Genomic DNA, 15,743 nt, shown 5'->3' on the forward strand with positions numbered 1-15,743 from the left:
ACAGCTTCGCTAATACTCCGTTGAGAAAGATAAAGGATTGACCTGATTAAATATTAACCCTCAAACCCAAATGCTCCATATGGGGAAAACCCAGTGGTTTTTCACGTTCAATCTTTCCAATTGTCGAAACGTTCCTGCTTTGAGAAAAGTGGTGTACGTATTGGGTTTATATCCCCAGTGAAACAGGAATAAGAATGACTACGAAGTTTGAACTACTGCTTTTCCTGTAAATTCACTAGATTACTCCCTCTTGTGAAGCAGACTCCCAGCCTTGCCCCCCATCCCCCACCCCCCTCCTTTCTCAGCACACGCCCCGCCCCTTCTCAACCTGGGGGAAGGCTGCTGATCCGCCAAACCCTAGCGCAACTGGCAGGTCTTCCGGAAACCCTCACTTCTCGTTTGGAATCCGTGAGCCTTCTGGTCTCTAATAGTGTAGCCGTGCCATTCATAGCTCTCAACAACTCAGAGCAAATCGCTAATATTTATTGAGCTCTTATCATTTTCTACTAGCCCTGTGCATGATCTTCCCCCAGCCCAGTGGTACTCAAAAAGTGCTCTCGGGACCGGAAGCATCAGTATCGGGGGGAACTTGTTAGCAGTGCAAATTCTCTGCCACATCCCAGACCAAATGAATCTGAAATTCTGGGGGCAGGTCCCGGCAGTGTGTGTTTTAACAAGTCCTCCAGGTGATTGTAATGGCGGGGGGGGTGGGAATTTGAGAATCACTGGTCCAGCCTAGAGACCAGATACTTTCCTCTCTGAAGAAAATACACTTTGTCCTCTTCGGCGATGGAGGAGGGGCAATGTATGAGTTTGCTAGGGCCGCCGTAACGAAGTACCACAGGCTGGGGGGCTTAAGCAACAAATTTATCTTCTCACAGTTCTGAAGGCTAGAAGTCTGAGCTCTGTCCTGTCAGCAGGTTGGCAGATGGCCGTCTTCTCCCTTTCTTCACGTGGTCTTTCCTCTGTGCGGCTGTGCCCTAATCCCTTTTTATAAGGACACCAGAAATATTGGACCAGGGCCCACCCATATGACCTCATTTTACTTTACAGCTTTAAAAGCCCTATCTCTGAATACAGTCACATTCTGAGGTACTGGGGTTAGGGCTTCAAACTATGAAGGTGAGGGGACGACACAACTGAGCTCCTAACAGGCAGTTTCCGGGCGAAGCTACTGCTGACAATTCCTGAACGTGGCATGGGGGATGACGGTGGAGGTTCTGTGGTGTACATCTAACTGCCTCTTTGCTTTTCCCAAACTACTTGTTTAGAATTCAGCTTTCTCAGGTCTGACAAAGCAACTATCGCATCTTAATCGGCTTTCCAAATTACAAAATTTTGTTGCTGGTATGTCGTCTCCAGAATTTTTTGCCCTGTTTGAAATTACATTTTAGAGCGGGATTTCTGGAGTGCGCAAAGTAAATTCTTGTGTTTAGTCCACAATCTTTACCAGAAAGCACTAGAAGGCAACTTTGGCTCCCTGGGTACATAAAGCAATCCGCTGGCTTCTGCTTCAGCTCTCAGCTCAAGCGTTCCTTCCTGGTTCTGGCCTTTCTCCTCGATTCCCAACAAAAGATAAAGCCCTCTATTATTAGTTATTGTAGCATCACGTTCCTCTGCTTGGTAGTTATCTCGGTTATAACTTTACAGTATTTTTGACCATTAGATTCAACTTGCTTCCCCAACTAGAATAAGATTTTTTTAGGTGCTGGAAATGCCTTGGCTTACAGTAATAATTTCACTATATTAAAGTTATAGCGCCTAGATTGTCTTTCAACAAATTTCCCACACACCACTTGTCCCAGGGAAGGACCACGTGGCCTAATGGATAAGGCGTCTGACTTCGGATCAGAAGATTGAGGGTTCGAATCCCTTCGTGGTTGCTGTGGGGCTGATTTATTTCAATTCGAGATGCCCCAAAATATTCATTCTGCCACTTAATGCTTCTATTTTCTCGGTTAAAATAGGTAATCAGACATGATCTTTTCACTTCAACTTAATGGTTTCATCTTCCATGTATTTCTCCTCCACACTCCTTCCTTTGTTTTCCTCTTTTTCCTCTCCAAGTGTTTATCTCTCTCTATCTCTCCACAATATCAGCACACTGTCCATTCTCCGAATCGGCGCAACTCAAAATTTAGTCCGCGGACCAGTGGCAGTACCTAGGAGCTTCTTAGAAATGCAAAGGCCCAGCCAGTCCCTCTTCTCTATCAGTGCTACCCTCGAACTACAAAATTAGAATCTTTGGGGGTGAGGCCTGGGAATCTGGGTTCCAACCAGCTATCCAAGTGAGTCCTATGCACACTCGAGTGTGAGAACTACTACGGACGTTAGAGGCTGCACAACGTCTCTCAGGTTCTTCCCGCCCACTCCACGACAGTGCAAACACCTTGGACAGAGCCCTCACTATTTAGCGCCAACCTACCTGCATTCCAGGATTGTTATAACGGGGAATGTGAAGCAGCCTAGGGAAGACTGGGGGAGGGGAAAGGCACGAAAAAGATCAACATGTTTGAGAAAAGGAAAATGGTAGAATTAGAAGACTCCTCATCTGCAATCCCCAGAGAAACAATAAACTCAGGCAAAGAGCATTAACGATCTTAAAACCCTTAAGAAAGGTTACTAGGAAATATGTGCATGGTGCCAAAGCACCATTTTATCCTCTGTATCAGCAGGATATCCTGACAAGGGCCTCCTGATGTGAAGTACTGTATCAAGTACACAGGGTCAAGCCCCAATTTTTTAACCTGAATCTAATCTAATCAATCAAAGGGATCTAATCAATCCTTTAGACTTAACTTCTAGTTTAGAGTAGAGGAATAAATTAAAAGTTGCCATGAGGAAACAATGAGACAAATCCAGATCGTGGGACAGTCTACGAGACAATTGGCTTGGACTTTTAAAAAAGTCAATGTCAAAACAACAACAGCAATAAAACCTGGGAGACTGCTCTAAACTAAAAGGAATCAAGGAAACATTACAACCAAATGCAATGAATGAACTTTGATTGAATCCTGGCTAGAAAAACTGGCTCCAAAAGACATATTAGAGAAATTTAAATAAGGACTGGACATTACATGTTTTTATAAAGAATGCCCGATTTTTTAGTTATGATACTGATATTGTGGTTTTATAAGATGTGTTTAGGCAACACACGTTTATGTACATAAGTGTGATGTGTCATGATGTCTGCAAATGAATTTCATTTGATTCAGCAGAAAAAAGTAGATAAGACTAATATGGCAAAATGTTAACAACTGTTGAATCTGGGTGGTGGCTATACAGATAATTCCCTATTCTTTCAATTATTTTATATGTTTGAAAATGTTTATAATAAAAGTTTGAACTTTTAAAAAAGGCTTGGTAGAAGCTGTCCTATTTAAACAAAGGCCTTGAAGGAAGAGCACAGGGCTCCAAGGAGACAAGGCAGAAGGTCAGCATGAAGAAACTAGTGCCATGTGAGGAATGAAAGATCCTTCCTTGCCTCAGGAGTCCCAGGCTCCCTTGACAGAGTGGCCAGAGAGGGAGCTGAGAAGTCTTGACAAATGCCTATGATGAGGGCCTCCTATGCCATTTGTGATCTTTCCTGTAAGCCAGAGTACCTTTAAAGACTAAAGGAGGGAGGAGACACAATCAGATTTACATTCTCGGATGAACACCAGTTGGTGCTGACATAGCCCTACCTGCATAATCTGTCTTAAACTACATCTCTGGTGTTATCTCTCATTGGTGCCCCTCCCAGTACTCCTTCAAAAATTAATATTCCAGCAGGACAAAACTTTCTTCAGTTTCTCTCATGTTCTGTGAAGTTTAGGTCTAGAATACAACTTCTCTCTCCAATTTGGTCCATTCCCACACATCCTTTAGATCTGAACTTAACACGACTCATTCCGTATATTTATTGAGTACTCATTTACCCATTCAGAGATAATGAAGGTAGAACTGGAACTTTTCTTCAGAACCCTTGGAGTCTGATGAATGACTTGTCAGGCAACCACCTAAGATGATCACGATTGGGATCTCGCACTCCTCCTATGGGCTACGATGGCACATTGGAGCTCTCTCGCCATACTCAATTCTAAATGTTCACTTCTGTAATTGTTTACTCTAGAAATCCCTCAAAGGGTTGGCCATATTTTTCTTGTTCTCCATTGAATGAGCAGCACCTGGCAAAGCGCTTCTGCTGTGATTGTGCTCAGAATAAAATTATTGAAAGAACGAAGAAATGAATGAGTCAGTTCACGGATGAGGGATCGGAGGCCAAAAGACTTCTAAGAAGTTGTTGCAATAACTCCTATGAGAAACTGCAAGAACCTGGTCTAACAAAATGGGCCTGAGGTTTGGGAGGAAGAACCAGATTTGAGAAATAATTAGGAGGCTGAATTGAAGGTCTGGTTAACCTCTGGCCTGTAGGTAGAGCGTCAAGGAGAGGAAGAAGGAGAAGGGGAGTTCAAAGTCTTTGGTGTTGGTACCTGGGTGCTCCTGTCAAAAATTTGGGTTGTTGGAGGAGGTTCAAGTTTGAGGGGGAAAGGATGGAGCATTCATTTTGGGATGTATTGCTTTTGAGATGCCCATGCATATGCAAAAAAGAAATAACTAGGACAATTGTGCATTCTGGAGCCCAGAAGAGAGACCTTGGTTGGAGATGATTTCTAATCCATCAGCACATAAGCAGTGGTTTATCAATCATGCCCTATCCTTCTGTTGATAGAATGGAACTATTGATCAAATACAGAATCCCCTGCTTGCACACTAATATACCTACACACATACACATACAGATACGATTGTGGTAATGGTTGTGTAGTTTAAGTAATGTGGAGATCCTGGGGTTCTGTTCTTGCTTTAGAGGTGGTCTTTGCAAATATTTTTAAACTATTATCCATGGAGTGTCTGATACAGTTGTTCTTCCCGTAGTGAGAGAAGGCCCCAGGCAGTAAAGTGGACTTGATTCTCAGAAATATTTTCTACCTTCCTATTTCACTCAAAAACATTCTATCTGCTGCTTTAAAATATTTTGAGCTTTACTAAGAGACAGGAGATAGGCTTCTCTGTGGAACATTTTGGTGGCTCCTCATTCTTGAACTTAAAAATGATGGTTACAATAGCAGCTGACATTTGTCCAGCACTTACTGTATTCCAGGCGCTGGACTGGGTGTCTGAAGATATACGATATCTATAAGGAACATCGTTGTCAGATTATTTATTGAGGAAAAATTTCCTACTCTGGCTAAAATATGAGGATTTTTAAAGTTATAACAACATATCGCTGATTTGCTTTCTGAAAAAAGATCCAAAGAACATTTTCAGCTTACCCCATACTGGAATTGAAATTTGTTGATTGCTCTCCGGTTTTATTAATGGGACCTGGGATCCCTTGTCTTGCCCTCTGCTATTACTAAATCCTTAAGTAGCGTAGCAAAAATGGTATATAGTAACATGGAGGACATTGAGAAAAGTGCCTAGCATCTGTAGTCGTGGCCGAGTGGTTAAGGCGATGGACTAGAAATCCATTGGGGTCTCCCCGCGCAGGTTCGAATCCTGCCGACTACGGAAGTTGACTTTTACGCGGTGTAATTGACTTTCGGTTACGAGCTCCATGTAACCATATTAAACGTTTTCTCAGATGTTTTACGAGTTACATCAAAATGGAGTTCTCCTGGACTACGAAGGAATCATACTGCAAGAGTAAACTAAAACAAAGGAACCAATAAAACTTTGTTTTGTTTCAATTCTTATGTTTTGGAGTTCGAATCCTAGGTGATCAGAAAAAAGGCAGTTGAAAGAAAAGATTTCATACATTCATATTTAGAGTAACAGTAATTCGACTACTTCATTTTTCTCTAAGTGTAAGTAAAATGCTGCCTGTGGGTGGGCCAGTGGCGCAATGGATAACGCGTCTGACTACGGATCAGAAGATTCCAGGTTCGACTCCTGGCTGGCTCGAGGGTTTTTTGGTTATGCTTTGTGGAATTCCACAAATTCCATCTTTCCTAGGCCTCTGTATTATATATTTTAAAAAATATTTTTATTTTTAATTCTGTTCTATAATATCATTTTACACAAAACTGCAAGTATGTTAATAATACAGGCTCCAGCTATAGTTTACTACTCTCCTTTTACGTACATAAATTTTCTTTAAATCACATCGCTAAATTGACTGTTTTCAAAATTGACCAATCCTCACATTAGATGACAAAAATACGAGAAGACCTTTCAAATGCATCACTCTATGAGAGTTAAGATTGGGAATCTCACAAGGAGAAGATTTCTAGATAGCAATTTTTTCCCCTTTCTCTCTCTCTCTTTTTTCTAAGATTTAATTTTTTTTTTTTAGAGCAGTTATAGGTTGACAGCAAAATTGAGAGGAAGGTACACAAGCCTTCACATATGTGTATTCTCACCCATTGTCAACGTGGCCCACCAGAGTGCTGCATTTGTTACAACTCATGAACCCACATTGGCACATGACAATCACCCAGACTCCATAGTTCCCTTACAGTTCACTCTTAGTGTTGTACATTCTATGGGTTTGGGCAAATATACATTTATATGCATATATAAATATATTATACATGCCATATATCCGTCAGTGTAGTATCATGCAAGATATTTTCATTTCCTAACAAATCTTCTGTGCTCTGCCTATTCATCCTCCCTCCCCCCACCAATTCCCAGCAACCCTGATCCTTTTACTGTCTCCATAGTTTTGCCTTTTCCAGATGTCATGTCGTTGGAATTATACAGTATGTAGCCTTTCAGATTGGCTTCTTTCACTTAGTAATATACATTTAAATTTCTTCCATTTTTTTCATGGCTCAGTGGCTCTCTTCTTTTTAATGCTGAATAATACTCTGTTGTCTGGATGTTCTACAGTTTATCTATCCATTCACCCACTGAAAGGCATCTTGCTGCTTCCAAGTTTTGGCAATTATGATTGTTGCTGCTATAAACATCCATGTGCAGGTTTTTGTGTGGATATAAATTTCAATTCCTTTGAGCAAATAACAAAAAGTGCAATGTCTGGATTGTATGGTAAGAGCATGTTTAGTTTTCTAAGAAACTGCCAAACTGTGTTCCACAGTGGCTGTACCATTTTGCATTCCCACTAGCAATGAATGAGATTTCCTGTTGCTCCACATCCTCGCCAGCATCTGGTGTTGTCAGTGTTCTGGATTTTGCACATGCTAACAGATGTGTAGTGGAATCTCATTGTTGTATAATTTGCATTTTTCTCATGACATATGATGTAGGGCATCTTTTTTATGCTTAAAAAAACGGGTCAAAGACCTTAACTGACACCTCACCAAGGAAGATAGAGGGCCCACACCAAATTTTGTTATATTTTAATTTTTATCCTTTTTACGTACATATAATTTAAAGAGTCAAACATTCACAAGATTTGTAACAAAAACCAACAGCCTCTTCCCTCTCTCTGCTCCCTGCCCCAAAGGTCCCCATGGGGACTGTACTTGGTTCCTCCTCCTTTCTCTGAAGATCTCTTTCAGGGGAAAAAGATGGCTAGACCTAGCAGAGGATGGTTTCGATCCATCGACCTCTGGGTTATGGGCCCAGCACGCTTCCGCTGCGCCACTCTGCTATTAGATGATGAACCCTACAGTCAGAATTCCACTTGTCTCTGGTTTGTCTTTTTTTTTTTTTTTTTTTTAATCTGTAGAATTAAATGTCTTCTCTTTTTTCCAGAGCAATTATCTGTCTTTTGTAATGCGATGGCCATGAGCCTGAACTAACTACTAAGAAAACGGTTAATAAGAAATGGAAAAAGGTTATTTTGGATATCCTCCTTCGGTGCACAAAGACATGATTATAATGTCTGTTACTGTGTACTATGTGAATGCGTACGTCACATCTATAACAAAGACCTGTTGATATCCCAAATGTCATGTTTTAAAGTCATTCTAAGTTATACAAAATAATAGACTGATGAAACAAATGTGCTGTCCCTTTTTTCCACGCTGTAATGTGATGGTTCATAATGTGTTCGGGGCGGCGGTGGGAGGTGGGGGCGGGGTGCAGAATCTTAAGCCCCAAGCATGAAAAAAACACATATTCTTGCACATTTTTTTTTTACACAGAGTTTTAAGGGGTTGATGGAACTTCTAGCCCAGAGGATTAACTTTCTCTGATGTCAAGGTTCATTCTCTATGGTCTCAATTTGACAAAAGCAAACGAACAAAACCTATGTTCAGGTTTTCTGCCTCTGGAAATGAACTGACTCCTCCTGTGATTTGCCAGGGTAAGGGAATCGCAGAGAGCCGAGGATGTGCTTGCTCTGTAACCTCTCTGACAAGGAAAAGCTGCCCCAGGTGTGAAGTAGGTGAGTTTCGGTCACCACTAGAACCAGACTAGGTGTCTGAGAAGATCTGCTAAGCTTTGAAGGTTGGAGAGAGAGCTGTGGATGAAGAGATGGGTCCGCGAGCACAGAAGTGAGCGTGGAGAGAAGGCCAGGAGGGTTGGGAACATGGACGAATTGGTGAAGAGTGACATTCAGAACTTTTGCAACAGAAGAGAAAAGTGTCTCTACGCATCCAGAAATAAGCCCCCAAATACAACAATATTATATATTCCTGTGTATGCCTGCTTATTTATTTATTTACTTTTTAAAGACATTGTAAGGAAGGCATCCAAGGTCGGAGAAAGCAGGGAAAGGATGTTTTAGTTCGTCTACATTTCCCTTCACAGACCAGTACCCACCCATAGACGCTAAAATAATTGACCCCGACGTGATTTGAACACGCAACCTTCTGATCTGGAGTCAGACGCGCTACCGTTGCGCCACGAGGTCCTACGGAGGCCCTAACTTTCTTTACCTGTCAACCTGATCTATGGAATTACTTTTCGCTACTCGGTGAAGACCGCGCAGCTGAACACAAAATAATGGCTGGCTGCCTCCTTCTAGATCAAAACTTCTATCCATCCAGTCACTCCCTGATTCCCTCTGCCTCTGAATTGCTTCAATTTTCAGTTCTCTCAGGTCTATTTCATTCTTCTTTTTTTACCCTATTTTTCTCCATATTTATTAAAAAGAGACGTTTTGAGGTTTTTTTTGTTTTTGTCCTTTTAGAAATATAGAAGTTCGGTTTAAGGTCAGTTGCTTCGGAGCGGGGGCGGGGTGCGGGTAGGGAAGGTAGCTAAGAACAATGATGTGTCCTTCCTCGCCCTCCCCCCGCCCGACATCCTGGGTTCAGGGACGCTGACCAGGGTGGGTTTTGAATTTGTTTCCAGAGCTGACTAGATTCTAACTAGTATTTCAGTAAAACGAGTTTACGAGGGGGCTGGCCTTTTTGATTTGTACCGCATCCCATCTTCCCAGATAATTGCGTCTCCCCGCACCCTCGGCTCTCCTTAGTTCCGGAAACGTGATTGATTTCATACTACCAGAGTTCTTCAGAATCAGATGACTGGGTCTGAAACTGCCCCTAAAAAGAGCAAGAAATCTATTTTTCCAGGAACAGGTAGGTCTTTCTGGCACCGTGGTTTGGCCGGTTAAAGCGCCTGTGTAAGAAATTGGAGACCGGGGCCTCGAATCTTAGCGAAACTTTTTGGAGACCTGAAATCTACACGCAGACCATCTCCCCAAATAGTGGAACTCCTAGAAAGAGATATTCTGAAAAGTGATCCACTACTGTAAAACAGACGCACCTTTCTCTGAAAATTAAAGTTTCCCTTTCTTAATCTTGAAAAATCGTTCTAGAGCCCAGGGTTCGGGCTGGGAATTGTAAAGGATCGTAAACACCGGATTGAAGGAGTGTGAGTTTGATTTTTGTAGATAGCAGAGTACTCTTGGTAGGTTATATGTCAGTATTCCCTTGTTAACAAGCGAACATAGTCCCTCTGTGGGGTCGTGGTCAGGGAACCTGACAATTGTCAATTGTTAGTTTCTTCCATAGATTTAGAGTTTGGTGTCATCAAACAGAATTAAATGAACTGGCTTATTTCAGATGTTAGAATATTCTTTTTTTATAAGGAAAATAAAAAACTTAGTACAAATGGCTATCATGCCAGGTTGCAGATACAATCAGAGAGGACTACAGATGAATCTGGAAATTACTATTAACTCCAAATGGCAACTGGAATTAAAAACTCAGTGAAACACTTTAACTCACAGAAGTTTCTTTATTCATTTGTTTTAGTTGATACTTAATGATAATTCATGGCACAGCAGATTTCTGTCTGGTTGTTTGTAATCAATTGTTGCTAACATTGAAGAGAGGCTGGATAACAGTTTAAAAATTACATTGTTATTCAGTCTCAGTAACAAGTTCCTGGAGCACCTTGATGTTGAAATTGTTTCTCTCATTCCTTGCCTTGTTTTGCAGCCTGTGTAGCTTTTTGTTTCCCAGAGCTGGAGACCCACCATCCCAGTCTTGTAGACTTGGTTTTGCTAATTACTCTATTCCAATCTGAGAGTCAGGCAAGACAGTTTTCAGGATCCCTCAAACTCTGGGTCTTAGCACCAACTCACCCTTATTGCTTATTTTGAATACAGACCGTGGTTCTGATGTCTGCCTTTGTCTTGTGTCCGTGTTCCTGTTTCTCTCTAGTACTTATTACAGAAACTTGGGTCCAGTCCTGAAGATCTAAGAAATAAGCCCTTTATTTTATGCCAGGCCCCTTTCAAAGGCTGTCTCCTGCCCACCGTCACCCACCTGCTGACAGATTACCATGGTATCAGTGGCTTGTCTGGATCTCTAGGTATCTTTGTTCCTGTCATACATCTCATTTCTGAGATCTTCACACCCTCTTTGATAAGACATACCATTGAAATATTTGTGGGGCCGCCTCCTGACTGCTCACCCACACTTGTCTGCTACCACCTCCTCCCAGCAGTCTCCCCTCTCCGCTGGATCTCTCCTGATTCCTGCAGTGGGTCATCCTTAAGTCTGCTTGACCTGGTAGGTAAGCTAGGTTCCAGACTGCCTCTTTAACACCAACATGAATTTGCGTTTGGGATAAAAAACATAGGTCAAGTGTAACTATGTATTTTAAACCTAATTAAAAGATTCACGCCCATTATGATGATTACTACTAAAAAGGAAAAAAATAACATAACAGGTTTTGACAAAATATGGAGAAATTGGAAGCTTTATGCATTGCTGGTGGGAATGTAAAATGATGCAACCACCGTGGAAAACAGTATGGCAGTTCCTCAAAAAAATATACAGAATTACCCTATGATCCAGAAATTCCACTTTCGGGTATTTACTCAAAAGAATTGAAAGCAGGGGCTCGGACAGATATTATCTCTGTGATATTGTATCATATCGTATGATTCCACTTATATGAGGTACCTAGAATAGTCAAATTCAGAGACAGAAAGTAGAATGGTGGTTACCAGGGGCTAAGGGGAGAGCAGAATGGGGAGTTTAATGGGTACAGATTTTCAGTTTAAGATGATGAAAGAGTTCTGGAGATGGATGGTTGTGATGGTTGCACAACAATGTAAATGCACTTAATGCCACTGAATTATACACTTAAAAATGGTTAAAATGACAAATTGTATGTGATGTATATTTCACCACAATAAAAAGTTGTTTTAAAAAACTAACAAAAAGACAAAGGCAGCGAGAAAGAAATAAGGAGGAACTGGAGGTTAGAAAAGGCATTCACAGAGGTGCAACATGATGGCTTTTCATTTCCCTCTTCTGAAGCAGAAAAACGAAAACTTGTGGACGTGTTGTGTGTTAGGTTGGTGGGCCCACCCGTACGTCTGTGATCTCACCTCTTCCCCTCAGCACTCTGCCCCAGCCACAGCGGCTTCAGTAAGGGGAAAATTATGAAATTTTCTTTGAGAAGAGAGGCAACACCCTCTTCACCCTTCCTTCCCTTAAGAACCGTCTCCTTAAGAATATAATATGCTCAGGTCTCACCTGTTGATTTTACCATGCAAGGTCATGGCCTTCTGACCTTGGCTGTAAACACACACATCTGAAATTAACTCAGGAAGTTCTTTTGAGGTGTACAAAACACACAAGTTGCATCCATTTGTCTCTCAAGGAAATGGAACTTTCACTGGATACATTTTGCCGTGTAAATTATTTTTACTGGATAAATTTGTGTGAATTCTTTCCAGACTCTAACTCCTTTTGTGATGGCTTACACACACATAAATCTGATCATGCTTAACTAAGTCATAAATCGTGCTCCCTCTTGTAAGTGGCACAGAGGCATCCTTTATTGGCAGGATTAGTTCATTTCCCCAATACTTCCTGGATGCTCCTCAAACATACCAGGCCTGGCCCCACCTCAGGGCCTTTGCATTGCTGTTCCCTCTGCCCGGACTACTTTTTCATCAGATATCTTCATGGCATGTCCCCTCACCTTTTAGGTCTTTGTCACCTTCCCTGTCCACTGTTCCCAAAATTGCATACCTCTGACTGTCCTTATCTCTTTTCCCTGCTTTAATGTTCTCTGTAGCACTTATCAGCATTTAGCATATTGTATATTTTTACTTACTTATTTATTTATTATCTTTTAAAAATAACTAAACTAAAAGCTAAGATATATCCTCTTTAGGGGTCTGTCTGAGAGGCCAGCTTGCCCTCCACACAGTGTATCTTCATTGATTGCCACACCCCCCTCACCACCACATGGTGTCCACTGCTCCCTTCTAAGAACAAACACCAGGGAGTTTACCCACACAGGTGGCAGCCTCTCTAAGAAATCGGTCTGTCAGAGTTGATATATGTCCCTCTTTTTGGTGTGGATCCCCTGTGACACAGAGCACATGGTCAATTATTGTAGCAGAGGCTGCTATCGTAGATTTGTCAAAGTCTGTTTCATTTTCCTCTTGGAAACACAACTGTCTTAGTCTATTGGGGCTGCTATAACAAAAATGCCATAGATTAGGTGGCTTAAACAACAGACATTTATTTCTCCCCATTCTGGAGGCTGGGAAGTCCAAGATCAAGGCGCTGGCAGATTTGATATGGCTGTGTCCTCACACGCTGGAGGGGGCCAGGGAGCTCTCTGGGGTCTCACTTATAAGGACACTGATCCCATTCACGGGACTTCTCACCTCTAAGTCCCCACCTCCAAATAACATCACACTGGGGACTAGGTTTCAACATATGAGTTTTGAGGGGACACAAACATTCACTCTAAACTACATTTCCTAGCCTCCCTTACAATCAGATACGGTCATGCGGCTGAGATCTGGAAAATGAAATGTGAGAATTCTTGTAACTAGCCAGTTCACAATTTTGAAGCTTGATCCAGGAAAACCTCCCATGGGTTCTCCTCTCTTTCTCATTCTCTTTCCCTTTCTGTCTGTCAAATGCCAAGGATCCAGCAGAGGACTCCATGGCCCCACACTCCAGGGCCACACGATAGCCTGTGAGCAACCATGTGAAGACCAACCAGAAAATCTGCATGAGATGTTGCCTGGGAGAAAAACAAACATTAATTGAGTTGAAAAACTGACATTTATGGTTTTCTGTGTTATAGCAACTACAGCAACTTGTATCATTAATATATCACTAATACAATAATGTTTTATTGTCCCTTGTTTATTAGTCTCCCACGCTCTAGTACTTAAACTCTAAATCACATTATTATAGCATTCCCATAATATACTAAGTGATTAGGTGATAGCAATCAATTAGCACACACATGCTACACATATGGCAGAAAATACACAAATTTCTCCAAGATTCTAAAAATTATTACCTTATTAATAATGTATAATTTTTCTGTAAACTAATTTAGGATTCCTCCAGCACTTTACTTTCTCAGTCTAAAAATCCAAGCTGAGCAGAAATAAATTAATGGGTCGTATTCTTCTGCAAGTGTAATACAACCCTAAAAATCCCATATTAATGTGGACTTCATTTTAGGTATAACTTTATTTTAGACTGCTTTGTCAACTTCTCCTCATTCTGGTTAGGGCAAATAGTTTTTTTAAGTGCCTCTCCATTTTCACATGTCATTCCCAGGCAGTGGCACGCTAGTAAATGCTTGATAACCAGGGAAAAACACTATTCTAGTATGTAGCATTTGCCAATTTCCATGGCATACATTCTCCCACCATAGCTGATTCAAGCTACAGATTTGAAGTCAATGAATGTTGAGCTGGGAAGACAGGTACACAATTGGCTCCCAGGAGCTAGCACAAGCTGCCTCCAGCATATCACTGAGGTCTAGCCTATCATTTTCTCAGCAGTAATGACAATAAGAAGAAGCTGATATTTATTAAGCACTTACTACATGCCAAAAACATTTCTCTGAATTTTCATATGCTGTTACATAATTATATTTGATCTTCACAATAAGTCTGTGAGGTTGGTGTGAAAACGTGAAAAAAATCGTCCTAATAGCTGGAAGCTAAAAGTCAGGATGATGGAATATAAACACTTTTTTACAGTATCAGCAATAACCAGACAAGGCTACTCCGTTACCTATGATAGAACAAATTGGAGACAAGATTACTCCATAACTATGTCTGAAACAGGAAAGAGATAAGGACACTCTGCAATCACAAAAATAAATAAATATCCCCTTTTCCAGCTTAGCAGAGGGACTGTGTTTCCTGACCAATGACATCTCCAGTTCCACTTTATTTCTCCTTCCTCCTAGGTAAAAATTAGAGATAGTCACTGAATTGCCCTGCTTCCTGACAACACCCCCTCCAGAACTGATGTCTTGGGGCAAGCCTGATTGCATACCAGTTAAGTTTGCACAATCTGCTTAGGTGGCCCGGGGTACGCCAGTACAGATCCTGGGTACGGACCTATGCACCACTTGTCAGACCATGCTGGGGCAGGAGTCCCACATATAAAGTAGAGTAAGATGAGCATTGATGCTAGCTCAGGGCCAGTCTTCCTCGGCAAAAAGAGGAGGATTGGTGGCAGATGTTAGCTCAGGGCTAATCTTCCTCACAAAAACAAAAATAAAAGAGAATTGAAGCCTGTTTTCCTTACACCCTCCAGAGAATAAGAAGCTTCTCCCAGCTCCCTCTTAGCCAGATGTCTCACGGTTCCTCCAGGGGGCGCTCTCCCTGCCGCAGAGAGTGAAATAAACCTGACTCTGACCACAGGTGTGTTCCTAGAGGCTTTTGGTCAGTGGACTTTAGCAGTGTCAGTAGCCTCACGTTACAGCAGAGAAAATTAAAGTTTAAACTGAAGAGTCCTCAGGCAGTCTGCCCTCTGAGGTAGGATTTCATACAAAAGACCGCCTTACCTGCCTACGAGGAGCAGATGATCTGGGCTGAATTTAAAAGACACTGAGAGCAAAACGAACTGGCTGCCCGGATTGGAACTCACAGGAGAGTAACCCAGAGATTAGCCACAGCAAGAAGCTGTTATCACTCCTAAAGACAGAGGGACAGTGTGAAGAGGTGGCATGAGAGCCCAGAGCAGGAACTGGGACGACAACAGTGGATGCCCCGGGATGAGCAGCAGGAGCTAAGATGCCAGAGGCAGGATCTCAAGTCAGAGAATAGATGCAGCTGCGGTAGAAAATGCTGCAGGAACAGAGAGGGAGGAGAATCTCCTGGCTTCTGCCTTCCTCCTGCATGCCAATCTTTTGTCAGTCCTGCCATTGGCTAACCCAGAAGCCATGGGGCAAGGGAGCCTGGGAAATGTAGTTCCTTGTGACACAGAGCAAAGCAAGGAAGGACCGGGAATGAATCTGACAACAGGCAACTTGAAAGACACAGTATCCCTCCCAGTTGTGATCGAAGTATTACATCTACAAAAAAACTGAGTAAATCTGTAAATGAATCT

General features: G+C 41.9%; 5 non-coding genes across 5 annotated transcripts; 3 read left to right on the forward strand and 2 right to left on the reverse strand.

Annotated features, from left to right (window-relative positions):
- Positions 1–1,810: 1,810 nt before the first annotated feature.
- Positions 1,811–1,883, forward strand: TRNAR-UCG (transfer RNA arginine (anticodon UCG)). Its single transcript has one exon. It is a non-coding gene; the product is annotated as a tRNA-Arg (tRNA).
- Positions 1,884–5,471: 3,588 nt separating this feature from the next.
- Positions 5,472–5,553, forward strand: TRNAS-AGA (transfer RNA serine (anticodon AGA)). Its single transcript has one exon. It is a non-coding gene; the product is annotated as a tRNA-Ser (tRNA).
- A 320-nt stretch (positions 5,554–5,873) lies between these two features.
- Positions 5,874–5,946, forward strand: TRNAR-ACG (transfer RNA arginine (anticodon ACG)). Its single transcript has one exon. It is a non-coding gene; the product is annotated as a tRNA-Arg (tRNA).
- A 1,582-nt stretch (positions 5,947–7,528) lies between these two features.
- On the reverse strand, positions 7,529–7,600 carry TRNAM-CAU (transfer RNA methionine (anticodon CAU)). Its single transcript has one exon. It is a non-coding gene; the product is annotated as a tRNA-Met (tRNA).
- A 1,134-nt stretch (positions 7,601–8,734) lies between these two features.
- TRNAW-CCA (transfer RNA tryptophan (anticodon CCA)) lies at positions 8,735–8,806 on the reverse strand. Its single transcript has one exon. It is a non-coding gene; the product is annotated as a tRNA-Trp (tRNA).
- Positions 8,807–15,743: the final 6,937 nt, after the last annotated feature.

This window comes from Equus caballus, chromosome 20, assembly GCF_041296265.1.
Source record: "Equus caballus isolate H_3958 breed thoroughbred chromosome 20, TB-T2T, whole genome shotgun sequence".
Classification (NCBI taxonomy): Eukaryota; Metazoa; Chordata; class Mammalia; order Perissodactyla; family Equidae; genus Equus; species Equus caballus.